The following is a 17,522-nucleotide window of genomic DNA, read 5'->3' on the forward strand; positions in this document are numbered from 1 at the left end:
TTTTTCTTTGAAGTTGTTTTGCTTCTCATCCTGAAGCTTCCATCCAACTGAAGCTTCTTCAGTTCGGTGGAAAATGGAAGGATTTATACTCCTTGCAGACAGCTGTTCATTTGCATTCTTTTTGCGAGTCATTAAGATCACCTGGAGGTTTATCATGTCATCAGGGTCACCTGAGTGGTGCAAATGGGTGTGGAGCTTTCGTGGAACTGTTGAAAGGACTATGTTGTAGATTAAAGATAGATGATGTCATATCCCTCCCTCTCTGTTGAGAGAGGACTGTTCAGTTTTGACATAGATGGCTCTTTAACTCCACTTTCAAACCAGCAGTCCTCTCTGTTAAAAATGTGGACTTTGATGTTTTCAAAAGAGTGCCCTGTGTCTTTTAAATGCAGAGAGACTGCTGAATCTAGTCCTGGTGTGTTTGTTCTTCTATCTTGTGCATGCGCTTATCAAGCGGTTGTTTTGTTTGCCCAATGTACAGATCTGCACATGGCTCACTGCATTGTACTGCATATACTACATTGCTCAGTTTATGTCTGGGTGTTTTATCCTTGGGGTGGATAAGCTTCTCCCTTAGTGTATTCTTGGGTTTGAAGTGTGCACGTATGTTATGTTGGCTGAAGATCCTTCTGAGGTTTTCTGATATTCCTGCAGGATATGGAATGACAACTTTGCTTTGTTCATTGTTCTCATCATTGTCTGTTATGGAGGGGCTCCTGTAGGATCTTTTTTGAGATTTGATTAAGGCCCACTTGGGCTAGCCACATGTTCTGAGGGCTTCCTTGATGTGTTTTCATTCTTTTTCTTTTCCATCTTTACTTAGGTCTTCGGCTCTGATGTAGAGCTCTGATGACTCCCATTTTGTGCTTCAGTGCGTGGTGGAAATCCAAATGTAAATGTTGATCTGTGTGGGTTGATAGTGGGTTTTCTATAAACTTCAATGTTAATTTCCTTAATATATACTGCACAGTCCAGGAAGACTATTTTCCTTAGCATCTTCCCGTGTGAATTTGATGTGACTGTCCACAGGGTTGATATGTTAGGTGAAACATACCCAATTCCTGTGTTTTGATCCTGACCCAAGTATTATCCACATATCTATACCAGTAAGTGGACGGAATTTCTGTGAAGGAGTTTAGGGCTTTGGTTCCTACCTCTTCTATGTAGAGATTGGCTACAATGGGGGATACATGTGAACCCATAACACAGCTGTGTTTTTGTCTGTAAAAACCTTCATTGTATTTAAAATAGGTAATGATCATGCAGAGTCCAACATGGCACATATGTGATCTGGGCTGAGGTTAGTTCTGTCATCTAAGGTGCTGTCTTGTAGCAGTCGTTTTTTCACTACCATGACAGCTTTGGTAGTTGGAATGCAGGTGAAGAAAGAACTCACTTCATAGGAAACCATGGTCTCATCTGGGTCTAGTTTTAATTTCCAAACTTTGCTGGCGGAGTCTTGTCAATTGTTGATATGATGGATGGTGATGCCAACTAGTGGAGCTAATAAGGTGATTACATGTTTTGCAATGTTGTAGGTGGCAGAGTTGATGCTGCTGACAATTGGTCTAAAGAGAGTTCCCTCTTTGTGGATTTGGGGGAGTCCATAAATGCATTGGGTAGCTTTCCCAAGGTAAAGATGGTAATTCCCCAAACCATTGTAGCCAATCTCTACAAGGAAATATGTTAAAGAAAATAGTCTAGCCTTCCAGAACTGTGCAGAAAACCTACTCACACAGATCAATATTTACATTTTGATTCCCACTACCCACTGGAGCACAAAACCAGCTCATAGTTCTACTAAGGTAGGATCAACTTAAAAAACTAGAAATGGGATGTGGGTTGTTGAACATTCTACTTTAAAAAGCAGTAATTCTAATTTTCATTTGTAAAATAAGTAACACAAAGCAAAACAACAACAGTTGATAAGCTAAAATTTCTAAGATCTTCCTGTATATAGCTATATATTGATACTCCTATTGAATACCAAAGAGAAGAATCCACAAAACTTTAATATTTGTGCAGTTTATTGTAGAAATACCACAATAAACATTATTGCCAAGTTCAATTTATATCAGGATGAATTAAAAGGGTTTTCTAACCTTTGTTTATTCATTTGTACCTTATTTCTTTATCCCTTTTTCTTATTTTTTTATTGCATGTTCTTTAAAATGTTCAACAAAATATAAAATATAAGAAAGGATTTTTGTAATTCTCATTAGCTTTTTTAGAAAATGTATGATCAGCATTTATTTGTTATATCCTAATGGGCATCAGTAACAACTCCATCAGGGAAAGCTATGTGGTTAAGACACAACTGAAGTTATTATATGAACAAACTTAATTTTTTAATTTATATTGTAATTTAAAAACTAACATTCTTTTCTGCCAGAAGAAAAAAAGGAGATATCTAAAGAGACCAAGATAAATAAACTTCAAGTTTTCTAAAATGGGCAGGGGAGCATATGTATAGAAAATGGAAAGAGAGGCATGTACCATATTTTTTGCACTTTATAAGATGCACCAGACCATAAGACGCACATTAACTTTAGAGGAAAAAACAAGGAAAAAAATCTGCCTCCCAGCATCCATCTGGTATTCATCTGACTAACGTCCTTGCAGCAAACAGCAAACAGCAAACAGCAAACAGTCTGGTCAGCTTCAGCATGTTATTGCAGTCCCAGCACCTGGCTCATCAGGGCTCTGCTCCATTGCGCCCACCACTGGTTAACTTAGCTGAGCTGCTCCCACCGCCAAGGAATGCTGGAGCCTTCGCTGCCAAGCAGCTGATCAGCAGTTGGATTGGCCTCCTGGAATATCACCAATGAGCTGTTCTAGCTGGTGGGGATCACCACCACCCTTCGTCGCTGCCACCAATTGTTGATGCTTTGGTGGCGGAAATTGGTGCCGCTTGCTGGCAGTGGTGAATGGTGGTGGTGGTGAATGACGGTGGTGGTGAACGGCAGCAGTGATGAACGGTGGCAGTGGTGAACGGTGGTGGTGGTGAATGGAGGCAGTGAACAGTGGCGCCGAATGGCGTTGGCGATCCCTGCTGCTAGGACAGCTGATTGGCGGTATTGTGGGAGGTCGATCTAACCACCGATCAGCTGCTCGGCAGCAAAGGCTCCAGTGTTCCCCAGCAGCAGCAAACAGTGGCAGTGGTGACAGACAGTGGCAGTGGTACTAACCACCTTCCCCCACCACAATATTCACTCTATAAGATGCACAGACATTTCCGCCCACTTTTGGGGGGACAAAAAGTGCATCTTATAGTGTGAAAGTATAGTGTGAAAAATACAGTAATCAAAAAGATACAAGTTACTAGAAACCAGTATAGATTATGCCAGAAAGACTAAAGCACAAAGTGAACTAAGACTTGTGAGAAATGTCCAACAAAAAGGTGTAAGTGATATGTCAGAAAGTAAATGAAAAGCAAAACAAATGGTTAAAATGATAATAAGTGATGGCAAGAAGAGACTATACCTTCACTCATTTTTATATATGTTTTCTAGCAGAAGTGAGGCCATTGGCAGAAAATGTGGACTGCAGCTAAAAAAAATACTAATGAGAGAGTAAAATTACATTTAGTTTATTTAAACAGTTATATTCCATGGCCAGATGCACTATTGTATTGAATTACTGAAGATTTTGAAGGAACTAGCAAAAGCGTAATTTTCTCTTTAAGCATTCTTGGAAATATGGAAGTCTGGTGAGGTTCCAAAAGACTGGCAAATTTAATATCTGTGTACAAAATAAGATAAGGATAAAGAAGACCTGAAAAGTTACAATCTTGTCATCTTAAAGATTAACAAGTAATGCCAGGCTAATCTCATTTTTGTCTTCAATAGAACGACTGGCTTAATAGAACAGAGAAATGTGTGGACACAACATATCTTGATTTCAGCAAAGCATTCAGTGAAATCTATCATGCTATCTTCATTAATAAAATGGATAAAAATAGAGCAGATTATAAATATGTTAGATTTATAATTAGCTGAATGATCACAGATAATGAGTGCTTGTTAATGTCTCCACATCTATGAGAGTACTGTCAAGTGGAATGCCACATAATTCAGTTTTGTCACCAGTATTATTTAATGATTTTTTAATGACATGGATGAGGACTTTAAGGAGATGATTTTTAAATTGACATATAACACAAAATTGTAAATTTAAAATTTTTTAAATTAAAACTTTAGGGAATTTAGATTGATTTGAGCATGGACCGAAAACAAACAGAATGATACTTAATAAGAAGAAATATTACATCCTCCATCAGTGAGAGAAAAAGAAAAAAATATAGGATAGTAGAGATGTGATTTAGTCATAATGCATGTGAAAAGGGTTAAGGTATTGAAGCAGATAACAACAAACTAAACATTAAGCAACAGCAGCTAAAATTTACATGCTACTTTGGGATAAGGACAATTTCTTTCTCTCTATTTAAGGACAAATAATTTCTTTCTCTATATTTTTCCTTAGTTTACTTGCTCTATTTTGGCATCCCAGTCTAAGAAAGAAAGAAAAAAGAATTGACAAACCAAAGTGAACTCAGAAGAAAATTACCAAGATGAGGAGGGGAGAGGAAACAAATATTTAAATGTCTCAAAGTTGCTCTTTCAAAAGGTAGCTGGATTGTTTTTTCCTTGAGGAAGAAGAACGAAACATTTAACCTCATTCAAGAAGCTTCATCAGTTGTGAGGGAGGGAATGGAAGGATAAGTACTGATAGTTGAGACTGGGTGATGGAGATAAATAATAAAAGAGGCCATTTATGTTAACATTGAGCAGCCCTCACTCATCAGGAGGGATAAGATACCACCTATCTCCAGTCTACAATGCAGTCATTGCACAGGTCCAAGAAGATTCCATAACCAATTGCACACCAATTTAGGTGAGGGCAAAGATAAACCGCAAGTGGTCTCAAGAGCTGTCAGGGATAGTGCTAACAACCAGATGACTGCAAAGAAATACAATCCTTCCATTGCTCCAACCACCACCATCTAGTCAAAATTTATCCTTCCACTCCCTATCCATCCACTCTCAACTGTCAGTACCTATCCTTCCTGTTAGATATTAACACAGGCTACTGTGGTTTCCACTCCAGTACTCTGTTTAGGAGGGAACAGAGGTTCAATCTGATTGGTCGAGAGGCCTGACAGCTCCTTATAAAAGGAGAGCTGTCAGACCTAACTGCTGCTGCATTGTACAGACTTGACTGTTGTAATAAAGAGCTGTTGTTGCGTTAAACCTGGGTCTGTCTTCTCATTGCCCTATCTAACATTGGCGACGAAGGTGGGATCGAGAGGCAGATAAGGCGAAGAACGAGCAACGAGTCAATCCAGCAAGTGAATCCAGCCCGGAACATCGGCGCGGCATCAAGCAGCCATTTTAAGCGGCAAACTCAAATCGTTCCAAAGCGAAATGGCCATGCATACCCCGGCAACTCCGTAAGACCCAGTGGCCGAACACTGGGAATCCTACATGCTGAGGTTTGAATGCTTCCTCGAGGCAAACAACCTCATGGGGGTCCCAGACTCCTGCAAGAGAAACCTCTTCCTGGGCTACTGCGGCCGAGAGGTTTTCGAAACTGCAAAAGACCTATCGGAGCCAACTCCAGTCCAAGCGGTTACATGGGTGGCCTTGCAACAGACTTTAAAAATGCATTACACGCCCAAGCCTTCGAGACACGTTCGCCGCCACAAATTCAACGTGGGGAACCAGAAGGAAGGAGAGTCCATTAACCAGTATATTGCGGCCCTGCGAAAGGCAGCGACGTACTGTGACTTCTGTGACCTGGATGACCAAATCCTAGATCGCCTGATCTGTGGAGTGCGGGACATCCACCTGCAGAGACGTCTGCTCGCAAAATTAAACATGTCTCTGCAGATCGCACTCGACGAAGCCAGAGCGTCTGAATCGGCCAACAAGTCCATGGAAGCCTTGCAGCGCCAGCACAATGCGCCACAAACCACTCAAAAACAGGTGTGCGTCCACCACGAGGCCGCAGACCGAGAAACCTCTCACAGCGAAGACGATGACAGCTACCGCATGCACGGTAGCTGCACAAAGTCGGCATGAAAATTCGACTCGTGTTTGCTGCCCTGCGCAAGCTGCGGAGGAAACCATGCCCGGTCTACTTGCCGATTCCGGGACGCAACCTGTCAGCGTTGCGATAAAAAAGGGCACATCGCAAAAGTGTGCTGGAACGAAATCCCTGCTACCACATGGCAGCCAAAATCAAACCGCCAACAGAGGCCCAACCCAGGGGCCTGGCGGAAATACCAAGGGCACCCAGAGAGAGAACCCAGGGAGAGAGCCCAGAGAGAGAACCAAGGGTAACCTATCAAACCATGATAGGGCAAGTCCGCATAAGGCGGCCAAAAAAGCTGAAAGTCACAGTCCTCATTGAGGACGCTCCCTGCGAGCTTGAAGTCGACACTGGATCGTCACTCACAATCATCTCCTTGTCAACCCTGAAGCAAGCCATATCAAGCCTGAAAAAACGGCAGCTTTGCACAACAGACATCATGGTGCACGACTACCAGGGGAACCGAGTCCCCTTCGTGGGCCAGGGCACCTTCTGGGTCCAGTTCAAGGGCATCAACACAAAGCTTCCCATGACTGTGGCCAGCGCACCGCTACAGAGCCTCCTGGGGCTAGACTGGTTTGAAGCCCTGGGCTTGGAAGTCACCGGGATCAACGCCATAGCAGACAGAAATTGACAAACTGATGAGCCAGGGATCCTAGAACCAGTCGCCCATGCTTGCTGGGAGCCCCCTATAGTGACCCCGGTCAAGCCGGACGGGTCAGTCCGCATCTGCGCAGACTATAAATGCACAATTAATAACGTGCTGCAACAAAGCGCCTACCCTGTGCCCATTGTACAGCACCTACTACATTCGCTAGGGCCAGGAAATTTTTTTGCTAAATAGGATATGGCACAGGCATACCAGCAGTTGCCTGTAGATGGCGCCACAGCAGAGGCTCAAACCATTGTGACGCACAGGGGTGCATTCAAATGCAACCACCTGCAATTCGGAGTTAGTATCGCTCCGGGACTGTTCCAAAGCGTCATGGCTTTTGCAGGGGATACCATGAGTCGTCCCCTATTTCGACGACATTTTGGTATTGGCTGCAAATGAGGCGCAACTTTTAAAAAGAGTTAGGGCTGTTTTGATCAGAATTCACGAAAAGGGCCGCCGACTTAAAAAAGAAAAATGCAAAATTAATGTGCCCGGGGTAGAATTCCCAGGGTACATGATTGATGGTTCTGGGATCCACCCGACATCCCAAAAAGTAAAAGCAATCCAGGACGCTCCTACACCTCGCAATCAGGCCTGATCTGCAAGCTTTCCTCAGGCTCCTTAACTTCTACAGCGTCTTTCTCAAACAGAAACTACCGTCGCTGAGCCCTTGCATCGCCTCCTGTCTAAAAACACCAAATGGTCCTGGGGCCGAGCTGAGGTCGCCGCATTCGCCGGGGTGAAACGTCTACTCATGGCTGACTCCCTGCTGGTCTAGTACAGCCAAACCCTGCCGCTGGTTCTAACATGCGATGCTTCTCCTTTTGGCGTTGGCGCTGTCCTCAGCCACCACATGCCCAATGGCGCGGAAGCTCCCATCGTCTTCTACTCGCGAACCTTGTCTCCCGCTGAACGGAACTACAGCCAGCTGGACAGAGACGCTTTGGCTGCAGTAGCGGGAGTCAAGCATTTTCACGAGTACCTCTACGGCCGCAGTTTCAAACTTGTGACGGACCACAAACCATTGGTGGGACTGCTGGCTGGGGACCGACCTACCCCGGTTTCCTTGTCTCCGCACATGACCAGGTGGACTGTTTTCCTGGCTGCCTACTCCTACAAGCTCATCCACTGCCCTGGCTCCACGTTGGGACATGCCGCCACTTTGAGTCGCTGTCCCCTACCTGAACTATTGGCCGACACCGGTCCTTCTTATTGACTGCCTGGAATCTGGACCTGTCTCTTCCACTGACGTTGCCTGCTTTTCCGCCAAAGATGCTGTTATTAAGCAAGTTCTTAACTGGGGGTGGAGGGGGTGGCCCAAGGGGCCTGTTGGGGCCGATTTTAAAATGTTTTTTGCTAAACGTAATGAGCTGTCGGTTATCAAAGGTTGTTTACTGTGGGGGGACCGGGTAGTTGTTCCAAACAAACTGCGAAAGGTAGTATTGGAGGCATTACATGTGGGGCATCGTGGCATCGTCAGGATGAAGTCCTTGGCTAGGAGCTACATCTGGTGGCCTAACATGGGCAAGGAGATAGAAGAGTGGGTGGCTACCTGCGCTCCGTGTCAGGAATCCAGACCAGCTCCCCCAGAGGCGCCCGCTAAGGAGTGGGAGCGCCCTCAGGCACCCTGGTCTAGGGTGCACATTGATTTTGCAGGCCCTGTTCATGGCCAAACATTCCTCATAGTTGTGGACGCATATTCGAAATGGCTAGAGGTAGCCCTGATGACCTCTACCACAGCAGAGGCGGTCATCAAGGTGCTACGGAGACTTTTCTCCACACACGGCCTGCCCGCTGTCTTGGTCTCTGACAATGGGCCCCAATTCACGGCCATGCAATTCGAGACCTATTTAGCCAGCCAGGGAATTCGGCATGTCCTGGGCGCGCCATTCCATCCGACTTCCAATGGTCAGGCGGAGAGAATGGTGCGATCTGCTAAAGAGGCCCTCACCAGAATGGGCCCGGGTGATTGGCAAACACGGGTTGATCACTATTTACTAATCCAACATATTACGCCAACCGCCACCACCGGGAGAAGCCCCTCTGAGCTTCTCATGGGTCGCCGTCTAAGGTCCCACTTTGACTGGCTACACCCAAACTACTGTGCCATATCGCCCCCCAGACTCCACAAGCAAGATTCGGAACTTTAGCATAGGGGATTCAGTATAGGTCCACAACTATGCCGGGGGAACTCTGTGGATTCCTGCTACGGTGATAGGCATCACCGGGCCTTACTTATTGGAGTTAGAGGATGGTAGAAATTGGAGGAGGCACATTGACCAACTCCATGGTCGCCTCTCCCACTCCAATCTTAGGGTACCAGACGAAACTCTGAAACCAAACGGCTAAGGCCCTACCCAAAAGGAGCAAACATTCACTTCTTTCACAGACAACTCAAACCCGAAATGTCCGGTAGACTTATCTGAGTTTGTTGCAGGCCCACAGCGAGCTCTGAGCGAGCAAACTCAAGGATCTCCAGCCGCGGCCTGGAGAAAGTTCCAGCAGGTTCCACAGAGCGGAGCTGGAGAGCACACAGGTCCGTCCGACCTGCCTGAAGAGCCGGTTCCAAATGAACTGCGCAGGTCTGATAGGGTAAAACAAAGACCCGCCTACCTCAAGGACTATGTAACCAATTGGAACATCCCGACCAAGAGGGGAGGGGTGTTAGATATTAACACAGGCTACTGTGGTTTCCACTCCAGTCCTCTGTTTAGGCGGGAACAGAGGTTCAATCTGATTGGTCGAGAGGTCTGACAGCTCCCTATAAAAGGAGAGCTGTCAGACCTAACTGCTGCTCTGATTGTACAGACTTGACTGTTGTAATAAAGAGCTGTTGTTGCGTTAACCCTGGGTCTGTCTTCTCATTGCCCTATCTAATAACTTCCACTCCCCACCACTACCACATCACAACTGATGAAGCTTCTTGGATGAGAAATGAAACATATTGTTCTTCTTCTGAAAGAAAGAAAAAAAACAGTCCAATTGCCTTTTGAAAAAGGAGTTACCAGTTCAATGAAGACACTTTTGTATTCTTGATATTTGTACAGAATGACATCATTTCTTCTCTATGAAAATTGCATCAACCTTCAAGCAAACACATGTCATGGCTCTGGGGATCCTTCCCAGAGCCATGACAGTGTGGTAGTTGCATAGCCAATAATATCTGAATCCATCATGATGCTGTCATTGGTGACACAAGAATTATGGAGAAATTACAGGCATATCTAATATGCTTTGTCCTCTGGAAATGGAAATTTTCTAGGTGAACTACCTTAGAAAAGCTCTTAGGTAGTTTCTCTAACAGAGAGATAGTATGGGTTTAGTTGAGTATGTAGATAGCAAACAGAGCCTCTTTATTGTAGGCAGCCTTAGTTTCTATTTAGTATAATATCAATCCATTGAGTAGAGTCAAAGCCAACTTCAAAAGAGTGTCCTGCAACAAATACTTATAAGTTATTACAAATGTTTTTCATACATTATATTAATATAAATGACATTAAAGACATTAAATTGCATTAATAAGTGTCATTCACATTAACAAACCTTTGCTCAAAGCTAAATTTACTGTACATCTTGCATGATGACCAACACATGACGTTAAGCTAACTTAAATGCATGACTCATCACCATAATATACTATTGTGCAAAATCTAAAGCAAGAACAAATAAATCAAGGCTAGACGTGAGACTTGGACTTATTAAAAAATTAATAACTGGGGAAAGGATTGCTAAGATTTTTTATATTTTCTATTAAAGAATAAAATCTACAGTAATAGTTGTAGCACAAATGAAGTAAGATTCAGACTTCAATTGTGAAGCAATATTAAGAAATGTGATTTTTTAAAATCAGGAATATATTTCCATGACCACCAAGCCACTCCCACCATCACATGACTGCCAAGCCACTCCCACAAAACAGGCCACACCTAGACAAGAGGTTCTAAAAAAATTCAAAACCCACCACTGCTTGGTTTGTATCCGCAAACAGTTCTGCTAATTTGCTGTAGGAACATCCTTTTCTACCTGGTTCCCTAACCTACTTTCTTGCTTCTCCTCTCCCTTTTTTCAAATGGATTGATCAACTTGTTGACCAAATGAAATTGTCTTGCCTGGATTAACCCATAAAATTGGATATCACTGAAAAAACTCACCTCTTGTACTTCTGTAGCCTGGCAAGAAATTCTCTTCTTTGTGCCTCTCACATAATGTTCTTAAAGTAGTTTACAGCTCCCATGTTTATCCCTACAGCTTAAATCCTTTTTTCAAATTCCAGTTCTTTAATACTTAACCAAGGGCTGCACAAATTCAAACCACCACTGAATAACTACCAAGAGATTAAACATAAATGTACGTTTATAATATATGGTAATAATATATGTATGCCTCCGCCTTTAATGAAGTGTTCCTATATTTTTTCAGCATTAGTTTATTTAAGACCTAAACTTTGGCACTATAATCAAAAGTCTAATTGAGTATTTTTCTGAATGATCCATTTTTATATAATTGAATAATAAGGTACTTTTTTGAAATTACACCTTTATCTTATTTAAAGAGACAAATATACATTTGCAAAGGAAAGTCATATCAACTTTAATAGCAGTATTGCTAGGGTAACAAAGAGACCAATGTTATTAACATAATATATACATTTGCCCTCTTCCTGCTCTATTTGACAAACTGTATTGTGTTTTTAAATTCCTAACTGTAGAAGAAAGAGATAATGGCCCTGAAGAATAAGAGGGAGAGCAACTACCAAGTCAATCAGAAAAGAGAAGTTTGAGCATGGGCCAAGAAAACAATGTGAGAACCCAACTCAAATAGGATTCTATCTAGTTCATTTGTACAAAAATAAAATGAAGAATATAAAGCACATTCACACTTGAAAAATTATGTTTTTATTTATTTGAATCCCGCTTTCATTATTTCACAAATAACTCAAAGCAGGAACATATTCAGCACACCTTTCTCCTTCTCCTTTATCCACAACAACAATCCTGTGAGGTGGGTTGGTCTAAGAAAATGGCTGGCTCAAAGTTACCCAGCTGGTTTTCATAGCTAAGGCAGGACTTGAATTTAAGTCTCCTACTTTCTAGCCTGGTAGCTTAATCACTAGACCAAACTAACTCTCTAAAAAAGAAAAAGAAAGAAACAGAAGTTACCATAGATGTTACAATAAAGCATTCTAACCTATGTGAATTTGATTTCTTAGTCTGGTGTACCTTAGTGGGCTGATATTAAATTAAACTATTCTGTCATGACATGTGAGTTATGCACTCACTACATAAAGTATATTCAGACAAAGGTGCTGCAGTAAAAACTACATAAATAGAACTGAAGCCATTTTTAAAATATAATTCAACCCAAATCCCTTTAGATTTTGGAACATTAATTTTTGTATATTGTTTATCTTTGGTCCTAAAGATTATTTAATAATTTACAATAATAAATATTGCTTCACAGTTTTTAAAATATATTTAAAATGGCTTATTTCTGTTCTATATAAATCAATGCTAGTTTTGCAGTTCTATTTAGTCGTTGCTGATCTGCATATTAAATTAAAGTTTAAGAAGAAATATACTTTGCCTATGTGACACTTTTAGGCTAAGCATTATAATGTTGTATTACCAGAGTATTAATTGAGTCTGTACACAGAGTAAAATTTGTGTTAAGGTTGTAGAATGCTTTTTCTTATGTAACTTTTACAGTCTGTAATACCTTCAATTTCTGGGCATTTGCCTCTTCAAAAAAACAAACTCCCCTTTTCCCTTTAAAGAACACATTACTTCCTAGAAAGAAAAAATCCCAACCAGTTGGCAAAATTTCTTTGAAAAGGAACAGAGATGCCATTTTAATGTTTTCTAATCATACAAATCGATACCCAAGATTTTTGTACTTGCACATGACCTTCCTCAAATTATCCCTCTATTTTGGCTGAATCAGAATGAGTACTGGCTATTTGATAAAAAAAATACTAAGTGTATGAAATGAGGGGCCCTCATCATTTCTGCCAGACTCCTCTTGACAGCGTGATGATAGAAGCATCATAGCCCTGGGAGAGTAAATGCAAACTGACAAGAGATGAGCCTTTAGATGTTGAATATAATCTTGAATTGTGCTTGAAGTGTCTTATTATCTTGTCTTTTGATGTCTGAAGGATGTCTCATTGTTAGAAAAAGGAAAAACCCTTGCACATCTTTTGCCATCTTTAAAAATTGTTTGGCCTTTAACAACTGCTTTTCCAACTAATGTCCATTTTTCCTGACAATAAATATGGCAGGTAGTCAGCAAAGTGACAAACAATTTACACACTAGGCTTTTATGGGTTTTGCGAGCTCATGTGGAAGCATATTTTAAAAAGCACTTGGAAATTAGCACCATTACAAATGTTAAGACAACTGAGATTTCAGTCTCCGTATATATTGTGACTAAGGGTTATGTGAACATTCTTTACTCCCATATTTCCTGCTATTCCCCCTACATCACCATCAACTTACTACTCAAGTTCTTTATTTGTACTCTTTTTAATATAAGATGAAAGAAAACAGCAACAAAATGTTCCTCTCTTTAAAAAGGCCATTTGTTGCAATACATATTGTATGCATAAAATTCCTATTATTAATCATAACAAATCAATATTTGTGTCAATGGGCATTGGGGCATGGTCCTATGTGCATTCTAAGCCTCAATCATGTATACTTTTCCAACAATGTGCTTAATGTCCCTCCACCTTTAATTTAAGTTTAATGATAAATCAGATCAATATGTTTTCTTAGCAATGCAGTCATAGGCAGGCTAGTTCTGTCACGGAATCCATTTTGCTAACAGTCAATTACTGTTTCCCGGGTTCCTGTGACTCTGAGGATCTATAAGAATTCTCAAATGAATCATAAATGTTACAAAGTTCAGATTGTTGTATCATTATAAAAAACATATTGATGCACTGCAGATCACAAGACATCCCAGGTTCTGCAATTGTTTATTACAACTACCAAATGAATGTATCAAAAAAAAATCAAAGATAAACATAATATAAAACAGCAGGAAGTTGTCTTTTAAAGAAGATACTCTTATATCAACTCAAACCTGCTTTGAACAGGAGCAACAAAAAAAGCCTGTAAGATGAACAAACGTTGGAATGAAGGAAATATTACATATACAAATATCAGTTAAGCAGCATTATATTGGATTACATGTATATTGCTGTGTTGTGTTCACTTTTTAAATCAAAACACAGAATTTGATTCGGTTCAAATTTGTTATTCAATGGAGTTTTAAAAATAAAGGTTCATATTCTACAAAACAAATGTAGTTAAATCCCAGGGTTAAGAATATATTTACTCAGTTTCATAGTACTTAATCCCAGAAACCCAAGAAATTGAATTCATTTCAATTGTATGTTGTATGTCCTAAAATACAATTGCATTAAAATTTAAAACTAAGATGTGTAGAAAGTTAGCAGCATCTACCCTTCTCCTAGAAAATTCTAGGAAATATTAAAAAGGCAGAATATTATATTTCCCTGGATATTGTTTATCTTGGTTCAGTTCAAAATGGATATATATATTGCCAGCCATGTGACTGAGTGGGAGTGCCTTGGCAGTCTTGTGACTTGGTGGGCGTGGCCAACATGTAAAATGTGGTGAAAGTCACATACCAATGCTCTTGCTTAGCAACCAAAATGTTGGCTCAGAAACTCTTGCATGTGAAGCATGCCCGTCTTAAAGCTGTCAAGTTACAAGACCCTTTCACCCCTAACCCTTTAGAAAAAAAAACCAGGGGTGTTCAAACTTGACAGCTTTAAGACTTGTTGACTTCAACTCCCAGAATTCCTCCTCCAGTCATGTTGGCTCAGGAACTCTGGCACTGAAGTGTGCAAGTCTTAAAGCTGTCTAGTTACAAGACCCTTGCACCCCTAACCCTTTAGAAAAAAAACCAGGGGTGTGCAAACTTGACTGCTTTAAGACTTGTGGACTTCAACTCCCAGAATTCCTCCTCTCACTCTTCATCTTGATGATGGGCAGATGGGCGGGGGGGAGGGAGCTGGAACCGGTTCTAAATGGCACTGTAGATTTGTGGAACCTCTTCTATAGAAGATATTAGAACTGGCAGGAACCTACCCCTGGGCAGACTAGACAGATAATGTTATTTGTTGGTGTTAAAGGTATTATCACAGGATGAATGCTGTTCCAATTTTATATTACACAAATATAGAATATAATATTGTATATAATAAATAATATTATATATTATAATTTAACGTCTACTTTATGTATGTCTACTTTAAACTTTAAACAGGAATATTAAATCAGACGTGAGTCTATCATAGTTAATATGTTTTCCAGTTGAGTTATGCAAAACAGAATCAGACCTTTATTGTTCCATGATTAGTCTTCCTTTTTAAAATCAGCTGGACTCCTCGAATAAGCAATATGAATACCTCCATCATTTCTAACATGGCATTCTAAATTTGCTGTTGTTTTCCATCTCTCTCTTCCCAGATGTTCGCTATGTCCTACACTCCTAACAGAGTTAACAGAGGCTTTAGGCACCCATTTATATTCATTGCTAACAATCAGAAGTAATTCATTGTGGTGCAACTCAAGAAAGTGGTAATAGAAAGCCAGTAGGGAACAATCTAAAATTAAATGAAGAGTGACAAAGACTAAAAAAAGTAAAATCATACAGAGTTTGATATAATTTTGTCCATGAATATGTAGATGTAGTAATATAAGCATTACAAATAAAATCAATAAACGTGCATGTAGAGGCTTTATGAGATAAGGAATGAACTCCTAGGACTTTCTGATTAAGCCTATTTTTAAAAACTGAAAGCGTGCACAATTTCCAAAACAAATTTGATAGGTTAAAATGTATCACATTTTAATGTGTGCATATTTTTCCTAAATGTGGGCAAGAAATGCAAGGCAAACTTCCCACTAAAGAGCTTGCACAGAATAGCATATGTATGCTTGCAATAAAACTGGGAAATTGTTCTGCTTGAAGTATACTGGTCTCCCTAATGCCAACATTTATCATTATTGTCTTTTCTATCAGCATTAAATGGAGCAGGCAGCATGGATATGACGAATGCTAGTAACCTACCTCCACTTTCTTCTTCTTATTGAACAATGATTTGTTTGGTATAATAATCGAAGTCTAGTCTAGAAACCAGAAATAGTATGAGTTGTAGGCCTTTCTTAACCATGAAAGTTGGCTGGGTGACTGGCAAAACATTCTCTATCAGCATAACACACCTCATAGATTTTTTGTTAACATGGGGAAAAATAGGAGGCAGGAGAATTAGGTATGTTTTTTGCCTGGAGTTTCATACACAGTAGATAGATTGAGAGAAAAAGATAGACATAAATAAGGTGACCAACTTTTTTACAATGAAAAGGAGGACAAAACACGTTCTATTGTCCAAAATGCTAAGGTGACCAACTTTTTTACAATGAAAAGGAGGACAAATAAATTGGAAAAAATATATCGTAAATAAAAGAAATATTTTATTCATTGCAACAATAATACACTAAAATATGATATATGCATAATAAAAACATTTGCAACATTTTATATTGTAATTATGCTTACATGCCTGTTAATTATTATTTAAATGAGTACTTTTCCATTGAATTAATATTTTTTGTCAATGTATCATCTTCTAACAATATATTGGAAATATCTGAACAAGAAATATCCTTCATATTGAATTTTACGGCAAGTGCTGCAGCTAGAGTATCAACATTCAATCTCGATTTCTCACTTGTTCAAAAATCATTGGCAATTGAAAAAAACTCTTTCAACTGCTGCATTAGTTCCAGGGCAGCACAACGTAAATTGAACAAGTATAAATAAATGTTCACATGGAATATGTTCATTTTTGAAATGGCTGAAAATATCCACCCATCTTTTATCAATTTCAACATGTTGATTTTCCCATTGTATTAATTTTTCAGAATTTAAATATACATTCAGTCTTCTAATTTCTTCAAAGAGACAATTGTCGTCTATTTTAACGTCTAGCATTTCTTTAGATAAAAATTCAACACAAGGTTCAATATCTGTTCAATAAACTTGAGATGAAGTAAAAAAAAAAACCCATTAAAAACTGTTTAATAAAATACGTCACATAATGCGCAACAGATTAGCCTTCAAATATAAAAAAGGAGGACATGTAGGAGGACATTTTTCGAGGGAGGACTGAACTTACAAAAGAAGGACTGTCCTCCCTAAAGGAGGACGGTTGGTCACCTTAACATAAAGACAATAATAATATAATCATCATCATTGTCATGAACCTGGATAGTGGAGGTCAGTATCTGAAGACATATCTAAGAGTGTGATTTGGAATATGAGAGTAAATGTAAATAACATGTATTCATTAATGAAATCAAAGAAAGAGCTATAGATAAGTTTCATATCTATGAAACAAAGTGAAATGATGTAATATCTCAATGAAAATAGTCTGATCATGCAGAATACAAGCACTGGAAGTGAAGGTATAGGTTTAATCATGAATGAAAATACTACACCTTTTACATATGTAAAAGGTGTAGTATTTTCATTCATGATTAAATATATGTGTGGCATTATCTATGTTGCTGTTTTAATTACAAAAGTGAGAATCCATAGGTTGATAGTGGTTGCCTATAAATTCAAGTTAATAGTAATCAACAGTACTGATGGGAACAGTACAAATGGGAATATCAACAGTACTCAGCATGTTATTCGGCATAAATAACAGTCAGGGGGGAGACATTATGCTAGTTACCATTAT

General features: G+C 39.9%; 1 protein-coding gene across 4 annotated transcripts in view; it reads right to left on the reverse strand.

Moving 5' to 3' along the window:
• POU6F2 (POU class 6 homeobox 2) overlaps positions 1–17,522 on the reverse strand; it is a gene marked incomplete at its 5' end in the record, with an annotated part of 355,508 nt that overhangs the window by 314,763 nt on the left and 23,223 nt on the right. The window contains one exon of one of the 4 annotated variants that reach the window (XM_081932599.1): positions 14,212–14,252. The exons of the other annotated variants lie outside the window; for them this stretch is intronic. Of the gene's footprint in view, positions 1–14,211; positions 14,253–17,522 lie in introns of those variants that run through there. 4 annotated transcript variants of the gene reach the window in all.

This window comes from Natrix helvetica, assembly GCF_964273705.1.
Source record: "Natrix helvetica genome assembly, chromosome: Z".
Classification (NCBI taxonomy): domain Eukaryota; kingdom Metazoa; phylum Chordata; class Lepidosauria; order Squamata; family Natricidae; genus Natrix; species Natrix helvetica.